This window comes from Lissotriton vulgaris, chromosome 2_2, assembly GCF_964263255.1.
Source record: "Lissotriton vulgaris chromosome 2_2, aLisVul1.2, whole genome shotgun sequence".
Classification (NCBI taxonomy): Eukaryota; Metazoa; Chordata; class Amphibia; order Caudata; family Salamandridae; genus Lissotriton; species Lissotriton vulgaris.
This window is the reverse complement of record NC_141688.1, coordinates 90,450,419-90,465,021: the sequence shown is the minus strand read 5'-3', so window position 1 is coordinate 90,465,021 and position 14,603 is coordinate 90,450,419.

Genomic DNA, 14,603 nt, shown 5'->3' with positions numbered 1-14,603 from the left:
CCCTGCACTCCAACTTTGGTTAATTAATCCTTGCAGAGTCTTATAGTCAATTTCCTTATACTTGGTTGAGTCTTTTTTCTGTTTAAAGCTAGGTCTTGTTAAGAATAGTTTTGGAAATGGTAGCTATTATTGTTGTTAGTCCCTTTGCTATTTTTCAAAGGTACTTTCTTGTCCATTTCCCTCCTTAACTAGAGCGGGCCTCCCCTTTTTCCCGAGTGGGTTCCGGGTGAGGTGAGGCGTACTCCCACATAATGCTGGGTAAGTTACCACATCCACTCCCATATGTGTGATTTTATACACTGATTAAAACATAGTAGTATATTTAGCGGGGAGAGATTGTCTCCATCGCCCTGTTTGTGTGCTTAGCATCTTGTGCTTGTTTTCCTAAAATCTGTTGTGCACTACATGGTTTTTGATTCACGCTTATGTCTCTTCCTTAGGAGATACATAAAGTTCTGGACTTCCTACAGTATTCATCTGGGCTCAGAGGAACTGGTAGGACTTATCCAATGTACATTAGCGTGCATCACTAATTTTTGATATGCAGTCGCAGTTTCCTAAATGGTCCTGAAGAAAGCTAAGACCAACAGTCAATACAGCTGAAACATGTCGACCTTCACTCACTTTGCCCACATATAGTTATTATTTCAAACTATTTTGGCAAATTTTAATCTTGACCCGAGCGCCATACCGATTAAAATTAATTTTGGCCCTTGGAGTCAATTTTACTTTCACGTTTTTTACTTTAATTTTTTGCACTGCACCCCATTAGCATCACCAGTGAAGCCCAGTGGTCTGTATTTTACACCATGTTAATCCATCTCTGCACCATGACTAGGTGCACTGTTTGAGAATTGGATTGGTGACATCTCCCACATGACGACATTCCACCACATGGGTGGGCTGATGGGAATTTTTCTTAACAGACCAGGGTTATCACTTCTAGTGCTACTAATGGTCTTGGGGCACTAGTTCAGTTGCGGCACACTTACAGGTTTCTGACCAGGCCACTTTGTGTTTATTGACAGTTTCTCTTAGGGCATGAGTGGTTTTGGTCGTTAAATATAGCCCTATTTGACCCTTCCTACGTTTATTCCTTGGGCCAATAATAAACTCCTCATTATACTTGCAGACCTGTACCCAGATTATCATTTTTAAGCAGCACCTGTACCGACTGATACCATTAAACCTAACATGTTGGATACTCTTCTTTACACACAACTTAGGGCCGCATTTCGGTCACTTCATTCGACCTTTCCGGCTCCTCCGCGGACACTACATGCGCTAGAACATATACTCTCACACACGCAGTTTGCACTGTTGACTTGTCACCAGACTCTACACGGTGATGCAAGATAAAGCACCGGTATGCGTCCCCACCGCTCAGGTCCAATGGAGCCGGGATGTAGACCCTCCTGTGACTGATGAACAATGGCCATATTGCTGTGTGCAAACTGCAACCCTTTCACGTATCTACTGTCTGCGCCTTATACACTTTAAGTTCTTACATAGGCTGTACCACACACATAGGACTGCGAGAGGAGGCTAATTGCTTGAGATGCTATGCGCCCCAGGCCTCGTTTTAGCACCTGGTTGGGAATGCTCCTTAATCATGAACTACTGGCGCATTGTACCCTCCATGAAATTATCGGCAATCCTATTCCCTTTATGCCGCTGTTCTGCCTCATTGGGTATGCGAGGGAGGAGCCATCCACCTTCCGCCCCTCATCATAATGCTATTAATACCAGCTAAGCACAATCTGCCTAGGACTGGGGTGGAAGGGCGGTCCCACCAGCGTCGACATGGTTGAGAGACGCCGCTTACTGTCAGGACCAGCTCAGCTGGCCCACTTCTGGGAGATGATGCCTCTTCAGTCCCGCCCCAAAGATATTTGGGATCCAATTCAATTCATGAAGCTTTATTCGGCACACGTAAATGATCCATTCCTATAATTTATGCACACACGAGCTTCCACCCCACCTGTAATGCCAATAGAGTAATACTAGCCCCCGATACCAATAGTATATGACAGTATGTTTTTAAGCAAATTGGCACTGCACCGGGGCATGGGCCCTATGCTTCTGTTAATTGCGGAAATTGTGAACGCTGCCGGAAATGCTAATGTGTAACATGTCAAAATCGACATGCTGTTCCTCTCTTCAGCATAATGCATGTGCAGGAATTATTTCCCCCCTTCCTCCTTTTCCTTTTTTAGTTTTCTCTTCATGTGCCTGGTGTTGTGGATCTCACAGTGTGATGTTCAGGTTGAAAATGCCAATAAAGAAATTAAAAAAAAGAAAGGTTTCTGAAGTTTTCTAGGAGGGGTGTAGAGTTTGCGTCTGTGTGCTTTTCTAGGTGAAGGTGAGGTCTGCCGGGAGGATGAAGGTGCTGCAATGATGATGAGGGAAGCAACAAAGTCTGTGATGTCGCTGGCGAAATCTGGTTCCTGGTTTCTACGACGGCTCTGTCAAGGGAGAAGTTGGCTGTGATGATAGCCTTGCTTAGTGATCTTGTAAGCAACGTTTAGCCATATTTCTGTGAGGAATGGCAGATCCGGAGTTGCCTCATTCTTTTCTTGGTGAATAATAGGCCACGTGGCACTATTCTATCCTCTTTTGAAAGTATATGTATTGAAGCCTCGGTTCATGCCATTCTAGAATGTCGCTCTAGGACTTGGATTCCTGTCCTCCTAGAGTTTTAACTAAAGATGTGCAAATTCTGAAACAACTGATAAATTATTTATTTAGCCACTCACTGCAACAAGTCTTGGTTCCCAAGCTGTCGAAACATTCTCAATTGGTCCCTCTGTTGAAAATGTCTTCAGCGGACCCTGCGATCTTAGCAAATTGAAGACCTATTACTTCCTTACTAGCATTATCGAAAATGCAGAAAAAAATTGTTAATGTCCAGATCCACTGCTATCTCGAGGCCAGTGATCTTTTGCATGGCTCACAGTCATACTGCTGAATTGGCTCTGCTAGAAGTTACTGAGTTCACAAAGCTCAATTTAGATCAAGGTTATGCAGCTGCAGTGGTATTAATAGATCTGTCAACTACAGTTGACACTGTTTCACACCAGAATTTGCTACTTGGTTTAGAGAAAAGTCACATTTGCATACCTGCACTATTTTGACATAAACCTTTCTTATCTGGCCATTATCAATCTGTCCATTTGCTGCCTTTCACATCCTCTGGCAACTTTTTGAAAAAGGGTGATCTGCAGAGATTGTCCTTAAGCCCTACCCTGCTTAACGTCTATAAGGCCCCCTTGGCAGATATTATCGAACCATTTGTTCTGAAGGTAGTGTCATATGCAGACGATACACAACTGCTGCTTTTTTTTTTTTGGATGCTAACTGTTAATTATAGAATTCCTTTCAATCCTGCCTTGTGAGAGTGGCTGATTGGATGGAGAGCAGCTGTCTAAAAAGAAATTTTGCTAAAACCGAAGTACTGCTCTTTCGATGTTCTCCATTAGTCTCATCTAGTGCATGGTGGCCTCTAGAATATGGCACCCCTCCTATTCCAATGCAGAAGGTAAGGAACATCTGAGTCAAATTTGACAAGCATCTCTCCTTTACTCCACAGGTGAAGACAGTCACAGGTTCATGATTTGCTCTTCTAAAAAGCCTAAAACAGTTTCTTAGATTAGCTCCTGAATTCACTAGGAAAACCATTGTATATTCTTTGATTACCTCTCAGTTGGATAATGCCAATGCTTTATATCTGGATCTTCCAGACTAACTTCTCAGCAGTTGCTACAGAATGCAGCCACAAGGCTGCTTCTGAATCTTCCCAGACAGGAACCCATTTCACCACACTTGAGGAACCTACATTGGCTTCCTTTTTTTTAATTTTTAATTTGTTTTATTTTTTATTTGAACCAGGAGCAGCACGAGACATATAAGAGAAAAAACAGAGTAGCTACACACAAAATACATAGAGCAATGATTATAAATGCAACATAAACACTTGAGAAAACTTAACTAGAAAAAAAAAACAACAGGGCAATAGAGGGAATGAGAGACAATATTAACTGGGGCAAGATGTAAAAATTTCACCCAGCGAAATTATTAACAATGTTTATTGGGATCAGCAGAATCATCCACTCCCAAAAGCAGGGGTTAGGCCTGCTTTCCAGTTAGTGACAGGCAGCCAAATTGCATCCCCCCGCTTCTTTGATTTATATCCTCTAGTATCATAAATGGCCACTTCATAACTATAAACCGCTAGAAAGCAGGCTAGCCACATCTGAAAGCTGGGTGAGTCGGGCTCTTTCCAGCGAGCTGACAGAATTAACCTTAAGACCGCTGTACCAATAAATAGCAGTCTTTCTTCGGTTTTTGATAGTTTTAACAAGTTATCATGTCCCAATACAAAAAGGGTTTCTGATTCGGGTAATTTATGTTCAAATAGCTCTTCCCAAAAGGCTGAGATCCTACTTTTAATTGAGACCAGCTCAGAGCAATTACTAAACATGTGAATAAGAGTCGCAGGTCCTTGTAAGCATTTGGGACACAGATCATTCTCTCTTTTGCCCCAAGCGAATAATTTGGCCGGGGTATAATAAAGGTCAAATAAAGTTTTAAAAAGCTGTGCTTTCAAGTTACTAGCCATAAAAAGATAGTGGCTCAACTCCAAAACTCTATCTACGTCGACATTAGGGTTATTTAATTTAGCCGCCCATTTTGTTTAGTTTTTTTCCAGGTCATTGTGGGTTTTAGTCAAAAGAATATTGTAAAACGTTCCTATTCTAGTATTTACTCTAAACATAACATCAATAATTAAAATTCTTGACAAACAAATTATAGACTCTTTAGCTTTAAGTTTAGCAAATACTTGTGCAAATTTGAGAAAATCTCCGTTAGACAAATCATGTTTCAGTTTCAGATCCGAAAAGGTAGTATCAAAGTCATTTAACAAAAAATCATTAATTGTTCTAATACCCACCCTTTCCCATTTCTTTGCAATAGAATCAAAATCAAGACCATGTGTTACGTTTGAGTGCCACAGAGATGTGTACCGATTAACTTTCCCGATGTGCATGTGTTTAGTAACTTTATCCCAGATTCTCCAGGCACTGATAATGATTTCTCCCTTAAGTTTCTTGTAATACTTTGCCTCAGTTTGTTTTAGAAGTAAACCTTTAGCATCCTGGCCAAGTAGGAGCTCATAAATTGAAGATATTAGATCCGTGTCTATCATACTTTCTTCGGTTGGGAAGTTAATTAAAGGGGTGAGTTGTTTAAGAAATGCTGCCCAATGATAAAAAATAATATTGGGTATTGTAAGCCCACCTCTGTCAAGTGGTAGCGACAAGAGGCTATGGGATCTCCGGATCTTACCATGCTGCCACCCAAATTTGGACATGAGAGAATTAATCATTATTAGCATTTTATGATCTACAGCTAGAGGGATCGCTCAAAATAAATATAGACATCTGGGTAACACATTCATTTTTAAGAAATTGGCTCTGCCTATGATCGAAAGGTGAAGACTGTTTACCCTGTCCAGGTCCCTCTTTATCTTATCAAGGAGAGGATCAAAATGAAGCTTCGCTAATAGCTTAGTGTTAGAACAGATGGTTACTCCAAGATAGGTGGCCTTCTCGGCTCTCCTTTGATCCGGGCATACAATGTTGTCGGTACACAGAATAACTGTCTTTTCTCTATTAAGGGAGTATTCCGAGCAATTACCATATTCTATTGTCACCTTCTCGATTTCACGAATAGCCTCAATCGGGTCAGGTGTAATAACCGCGATATCATCGGCATAAGCCAATACTTTTGTCTCAAATTGACCACTGAGCACTGGTTTAATAATATTGCTCTCCAAAAATTTCTGAATGAACGGATTAATGTACAAAGCAAAGAGCAGGGGTGAACATGGACACCCCTGCCTGGTGCCCCTTGCAATGTGGATGTATCCAGATTCTGATCCTAACATTTGAAGTTTTGCTTTGGGGAGTAAATACATAGACTTGATTGATTTCACGAATTTGGGGCCGAAATTGTTACGTGTCATGGCTGCCCACAGGAAGTTCCATGAGACGCGATCGAAGGCTTTCTCAGCGTCCAGTACGATCATTGACATCCAACCCCCGAGACAGACATGGCATCGCACAGAGCTATAGCCCGGCGTGTATGGTCAGTGGTCCCCTTACCCGGGACGAAACCATGCTGCCACGGAGAGACAAGATGTTCAATGACCCCACTGAGCCTGACAGCCATCACCTTGGCATACAATTTGGAGTCCAAATTAATTAAGGAGATAGGGCGGTACGAGGTTAGTTGCTCGGGGGGTTTCACTTTCTTCGAAAAAACAATTATATTAGCCTGATCCCAAGACTCAGGGGGAACCCCATTCCACTGAACCCCTAGAAATAAGTCATGAAGAAGGGGACATAATTGATGACTTAAAATTTTATAGAGGTCAATTGGCAGTTTGTCTGGGCCCGCCGCTTTGCCGGGCGCTAATTAAGATAATGCAGCTATCACCTCGGCCAGTGTGATTTCACTTTCTAACTCTTCCCTGGTGATGTCATCTAACAGCCTCACAGCCTCGAGATTATTAAGAAGATTATCAAGATATCCTTCTATGTCGTTCTCAGTTGCAACCACTTCCTCAGAATACAATTTTTGGTAATATTGTTGGAACCGATAGATAATGTCTGCCGCTTGGGTATAGGCCTGCCCGCTGTTATTGAAGAGATGTTATTTATTAAACTTTTCTGACGAGTGCGAAGTGCCAGCTGCCTACCAACCCTTTCACCACTTTTTTCCTGTGGGCTCTATAACTTTGGGCGGCTTTCTGACTGAGACTGGTATTTAATTCAGACTTCAATACTGCTACTTGATACATCAAGCGACTAGCAGCTTGTCCCTGTGAGATCGTTAGGGTGTGATCTTCTTCGGCTTTAGCCAGGGCTGAGACCTTTACCTCATATTCATTTCTTTGTTGCTTTCTGGTCTTTTTTGAAAACTGATAGTTTCCCCCACACGGTATTTCTTGAGGCGCTAAATCGGTTGATATTAAAAAATTCTTCCGTCCATTTTTTAATTAAAGTAATGTACTCGTTATTAGACAGAAGCTTCCGATCAAACGACCAGGGCCGACGTTGTGTAAATGAGGCGCCAACTGTGATCAGGAGAACAAGTGCGTTGTGGTCTGAGATTATTTCCGGAGGTTTGTTAATTAATGATTGAGATGCTATGTCACTGGAAACAAACATATAATCAATCCGGACGTGTTTTTGGTGTGGATGCGAAAAGTATGTGTAACCTGGGTCATGAGGATTGTTATGCACCCACACGCCGATTAAATCAAAGCTATCTACCAGTCTTTTAACAGCCTGATATACCTTTGGTTTGCGACCAACATATTTCTGTTTCAAAGCAGAGTTACAGAGCAAAGGTTGGAGTGTTATGTTAAAGTCGCCCCATAAAATTAGTGGGCCCTGCCAGGTGGCAAGTTCAGATTCTAGCACTTCAAAACTACGGGATCGTCGTGATTGGAGGCATAAATGGTGCAAATAGTGATGCCAATTGCAAGTTTAACAATGGCCCATCTGCCGTGGGGATCTGAAAGATGACGTACTCCCAAACCAAGACGTGTTTTCGCTAGGATCGCTACACTCCTTATATTCGATGATTGAGTAGATGTTATCAACAAATTATACCCATTGAGGCTCAGTGAGGATTTCTTGGCCCAGGGCACATGTGTCTCTTGGAGACAGAGTATATCTACAGGATTTAGATTTGTTAGTTCGCCCAATCGACGTAGTTTATCGCCGGACAGAAGACCCCCTACATTCCATGTTTGGACACTTAACCTACCCATTGCTTCATAGGGACAGATAGCTGAAAAACTTTCAACATGTATTGCTTAACGTGTTGCTCTAGCTCCTTTCCAATTACTTTCAATTTAGTGAAATGAATGCGGCAATATTGACAACATTGACAATAAGTACTAAACAAAAAGCCTCTTGCTAATAAACCTGATTCTTTTTGAATTTTTTCTGCAACCCCCCCTTCTAACCCCCCACCCACCCCACCCCCAACACCCCCCGTGACCACCCTCCCCAAACAGTAGGCGTTCAGACTCAAACAGAGTCTGGATGATGAATTTGCAGCACAACATCTGAGCTACCGCCATCTAATGCGTGAGATATGTAAAAACAATAACCTAACCAGAGAAAAAGCAACAAAAATCTAGCAGAGTGCTACTAAATATTAACCCAAGCCCAATAAGACATATCCACAGCACCCACATGAATATCCTGCAATTACCGTAGTCGAGTCACTACACTATAAACTTATCAAACCTAGAAGTTACTGTACGAATATAATGGAATCAACTTCCCAATCAACCCTTTTTAAGTCAATTCATCGAGATAGGTTTTTGCTTTAATCTCAGACTGGAAAAATTTTGTCTGACCACCTCAAACAATTTTAAGCCTAGCAGGATTGTTCAAGTAAGCTTGGGCTCCCTTATCTTGGAAAGGCTTAATCAATGATCGCAGCCGCCAGCGTCTTTCGACCGTTGCATGGCAAAAGTCGGGTCTTGTAAAATATGAAAGGTCATTATATATCAATTTATGATCAGGTCTCGCTTTCTCCGCCACCGTCTGCCTTAGCAAAAAAATTCTAAAATAAACTAAGATTGCTCGAGGGTATGAGTGAGGTTGACCTCACTGCTTAGCGCCACAACATAGTCATACTTTCAGACTATTTGGTGTCATTTTAACCTTGAAACTAGGACAATACCCATTAAACTTCATTTTTTGTCCCAGTAGCCAATTTTATCATTCACTCACATTTTCACAGCACTGCACACCATCAGCATCATCTGAATCACACTGTGGCTAGAGATTCCACCTCAGAAATCCATCTCTGCACCATCAACTGATGGGTTGGGCGAGGTTTGGATTTACTATCTGTATCCCACATGATGACATTCCGCCATAAGGGTGGTCTGATGGGAGTTCTCAGCCCTGTGTTATTTCATTTTGTTGCTATACAAACCCCATTTTGTCTTTAGTTTTCAGTACAGCACACATGTTTTTGACCGGACATCTCTCTCTCGTTGTTATTACATTTGAGTTGGAGTGTTGAGATGTCGGGGTCGTTAAAGTGAACCCCTTTAGACCCTCCTAATCTCCCTTTTTTAACGCTATTGCTAGTACCCACAGTACGTCATGCCGGTATGGGAGGCTGGTCTTTTTCTTATTTGGCCCCTAAACTATGGAATGCCCTTCCAATCCAAATTGGAGTTTCATGCAACAAATCTGATTTTCTTAAAACAACTGAAAATCTGGTTATTTCAGTTATGATAATTGGTTTGTACTCTTCGTATTTCAGCCATAATGTACCACAGGGACGTCTGCTTGACAGGTGCGTGTTTAACAAATCGTCATTCATTCTTTTATGTCACTTCCTGTGCAGATGGGTGAAGGGAAATGGAGTCCCCTCCCTTGGCTTCTTTTTTTAAATCTGGGTTAAAGGCTGTGGGTGGATGCGGATTCTCCCCCCCCGCACCCCCCCCCCCCGCCCGCCCCTACTCAATCCCTTCCTACCTCACAGGGGGGCATGGCATTTTTGCCTCAACCAACATGGAGCCAAACCTGGTCCCTGTCACAGTTACCATCCAGTGGTGCAATGAAACCTGAAGGCCCCCATCCCCACAAAGTACACAAAGGGACCACAGCAATCTGTCTTTAACCCACCCTTCACTAAACCACCTATATTTCCAAATCACAAACTACTGACCTTTAATGATATAGCTTTATATTTTCTTGCTCATTTCATGGATAAATTCGGAAGTTATAAACCTTCAACATGCTACAGTGATATCAATTTAAATAATGAGTTTGTGTCAGGAACAGGACCTTCGATGGCAGCGATTTGATGACATTATCTATGTTGAAAAGACGTGACACATGAAAAAGAAAGGGGCGTCACCTGAGTTCAGGCAAAAGTCAGTGGTGATGTAGAATAGGAAAGGATCACAAACATAGTGGGGGGAAAAACAAGCGTTAAGATATGGTGGACAAACAAAATCTCATACTTGGCCCCGGATAGCAGTACAATAGGTGTTCAGGTACTGCGCTGTAGGTCTTTCAAAACATACCCCAAGGTCAATACCCCTCAAGAGGGCATTGAAGAGGACATACACGATTCACTACAAGCTGAGTACGAATAATGCTTTTGAGATAGCAGGAAACTACAAGAAAAAAGGTGATAATACCAGCAGAAGTCTTTCAGCCTGAGGGAATAAAAGGGTTTTACCTGAATTTTAAGAATCTTGTACACTGAAATGTAATAAAACGTTAGTAAGACATACAGCAGAAGAGCCACATTGGCAGAACCAATGCAAGCTTCCCTCAAGGTATCAGGTGTTGAATGGACTTCAGCTTTATAGACTTGCTCCCATCAGCCCTTGAGTGGAGAGCCCTCTTAATAATAATGATGACACTTGAACTATGCTCAGAGGTGGAGTTGGGGTGAGATGACATTAAGGTAGAGGCAAACGGGACACACAGGAAAAGTGGGAGCAGTGGAAGAGAGGCAATGCAGAGGCAAAGGGTTGCAAGGTCATGTCAGCAAGGCAGCATGAAGGGGAGCAGGGTAAGGAAAGTAGAGCATGATGAAGCAGAACTTGAACCTGGTGCTCGAGGAGGCAGAAGAGGTAAACACAACCAGTGAAGCAAATGTGGCACAAAGGGCCAAGGTAAAGCAGGGGGTCACCTGCACAGAATATTAATAAGGCCAGGAGGAGACATTCGGCAAAACAGAAAAAAGCCACAAAGACTGAGCAGAATGCGCCTCATTAGAATGTATAATGCTGCAAAAAAGACACTACCATTTGGGGCAGTGACATCATAGTGTGGACAGCAGGTGCCTACTGGTGAGTCAAGCATACAGCCCTTGTATGAAAGTGAATACTGGGCTTTACAAGGGTAAGTATGTTTTGCTTCTGGTTTGTACTGATCTGAATGAAGTGTGCTTGGCAAAAGCCCAGCAGTTGTGCATTATAGACAAGTCATTAAACAACCCCTCCCAAACACACAAACCTTCACAACCCAGTACTTACTAAAAAGAGGTGCGAGTACAAGATAAGCGCTATATTGCCACCTAAAATGTGGAAAAACCTCACTTCTTTTGAGAATCCCCCAAAAGGTCCGTAGACGTCGCTATCTTTGTCTATCTGTGCGAAACTGGTACCAACATGTCTCTTTAAGGGAATTATGAGTTCATCATTTGACATGTTGTCCTCTTAAATTAACTTTTACAGACTGCGGTTTGTAATTAATCTGTACTTGAAGTGAGTCAGCGTCACATTACAGTGCTTTGAAAAGGGCAAAGGACAGCGGTATGCGCTATTCAAAAAGGAAATAAATATTTCCGATCCTCTCCTTTCCTTTCTCTTATGACCACGCTATGTCCTTATTTTTTCCGTCCCTCTTTAATTTATCATCGGTGCTTTGAAGTAGCCCAAAGAGGTGCATAATGCTATGCAAAATAATAAACCGACTTAACATCGTGTGAAGCCTATACATAAAGGTGGCATAGCATTAAAATGCCCTTTTCACCCCTGACCTCTTTCTTTCGTTTTTGTTGAATTCCCCACAGATCAAGTTGATGTGTGTAGTCTATGCTATAACATTTGCATTGCAACAATTCATCACAAACACCACATAGCTTCTAAAGGTCCCACATAGTCAAATCAAGATTCTTTCCGTATAGCCTGACAGTCCCCATTGAGAGTCCATCATAAAGCCCCCAACGGAACCACCCAGCGCCCCCCAGTGGCCCATGCCACCCTCGTATGCACCTCAACAGACGTGTACATAACCTGCAAACGACCTTCATACACACCCCCTTGTTTGTCTTCACATTATTCACTAAGCAGTCACACAAAGGTTATTGTAAAACAGAAGAAATATTATACGACAGTTTATCAGGCACAGTATTTGTCATAAAGCGTAGGCCTGGGCATAACTCACGTAATTCTGTGTAGCGTAAACATGCAAAATTATTCCACAAGATTATGCAGAATTATGCAAGAAGCCTCTCGCACACATTGTATCACAAAAATTACACCTGTGATGCCCTTAGCACTAAAAAAGAAAGGCAATTCACGATGTGCCAGCACACCACCATTTGAGGCCTTCTCTTGCCTACACATCTCCTCGTGTTTCCTGCTCCCTAGGCCTCGTCCAACCTAATCCACCCCATTCTGCTCCACCAGTCACTCTTTTTAGGTCGAGCCTCTCAATGCGCAAGCGCATTGAAGAGGCAAGACTATAGCGTCTTAAACAGACTTTACCTAACTGGGCGATTTGGTGCTGTGCCCGTGGCTTTTAGGTCAATGCGCAAGCGCATTGACCTAAAATGCGCGTGCACATCACCAAATCGCCGTCTGTTCCCTCAGCCACACTCCTCCCACACCTTTGAAATGAAGCTTAGCTTCACTTCAAAGACCCCTGCAGCTTTCACACCCTCTCCCCGCTCCGCCCCCTCCCCTGCCCGCCGTGTCGCATTTCTCCCCCCCCCCCTTCTCTGCCTTTCTTCCGTCACTCGGCCCCCTCCCCTGCCTGCGTTTTACGGACTTCCTTTTATCCTGTGCCCTTTAGCCCTGTTTCTTTTTCCCCTAATCTTAGACCGTATTTTCTCCAAACTGTTCACACTATCTTTCTCAGTCGTTTGTAAATAATTGTGCGTGTGTGTGCACATGTTCAGCTGCCCTCACTGATTTTGTGAGAGTTATTCTACCCGAGTGGCACAGCGGCTTCGCATGCCCGTGTTTACACACTGTCACCAGCCTGACACTGAAGCAGGCGGATTTTCCACTTGGGCTGTCAAATGTAATCTTCATCAGGAAGGCCCCTACTACTTACAGTTAGCTGCGAAAAACACAGTCTGGCGGATGCTACAGTCATTTAAGCACAGTGCAAATCTCAAGCTTTTATTCAACGCTATGGCTTCTTGAAAATAATAAATATTAATGTATGTTTGAACGAATGTGTCTGGGATTGTCCAGGAGTCCGCCAGTTTGACTCTGGATACCGTCCAGCCAAGAAAATGTTCGATGTTGAAAGGTAAACAATGTTTGAAAGATGCACTGGGCTGCGCAGTTATCCGGGTGAATGATGGAGTTGCAGGCATGCATCCATCTGAGTGTGCATCTGTAAAACGCTGTACGGCGCAACGACAACACGAGCGCTTTGTGCAGCGCTACATAATAAATATAAGAAAATAAAAGGAGATGTTTGCTTCAGATCAACAGCTCAGGCTCGAGGTATGCACCTAAAAATAGGGTACTTTTGTTTTTTCGCATTTTTTTTAGTCAGTAATGCTCGAGTTCCCCTGTTTCACGCTAAAACGGATCCACCACCACATCCACCATCACCATCACATCCACCATCACATCCACCACCACATCCACCATCACATCCACCATGACATCCACCGCCACATCCACCACCACATCCACCACCACCACATCCACCACATCCACCATCACATTCACCATGACATCCACCGCCACATCCACCACCACATCCACCACCACCACATCCACCACATCCACCACCACCGCATCCAACACATCCACCACCACCGCATCCACCACCACCACCACACCCTTTTACTTTACTTTAAAAAACATTTATAACGCGCACTATCACCATCGGTTTCTTGGCGCTACACCACCACCACTACATCCACCACCACATCCACCACTACCACCACCACCGCATCCACCACCACCACCGCATCCACCACCACATCCACCACCACATTCACCACCACATCCACCGCCACATCCACCATCACCTCCACATCCACCATGACATCCACCGCCACATCCACCACCACATCCACCACCACCGCATCCACCACCACCGCATCCACCACCACCATCACCACACCCACCACCACTACATCCACCACCACATCCACTACAACCACCACTACCACTACCACCACCACGGCATCCACCACCACCACCACATCCACCGCATCCACCACCACATCCACCATCACCATCACATCCACCACCACATCCACCATCACCTCCACATCCACCATGACATCCACCGCCACATCCACCACCACATCCACCACCACCACATCCACCACCACCGCATCCACCACATCCACCACCACCGCATCCACCACCACCACCACACCCACCACCATTACATCCACCACCACATCCACTACAACCACCACCCCATCCACCACTACCACCACCACCGCATCCACCACCACCACCGCATCCACCATCACCACATCCACCGCATCCACCACCACATCCACCACCACATCCACCATCACCACCACATCCACCACCACCACATCCACCACCACATCCACCACCACATCCACCATCACCTCCACATCCACCATGACATCCACCACCACATCCACCGCATCCACCACCACATCCACCATCACCACCACATCCACCACCACCACATCCACCACCACATCCACCACCACATCCACCACCACATCCACCACCACATCCACCGCCACATCCACCATCACCTCCACATCCACCATGACATCCACCACCACATCCACCACATCCACCACCA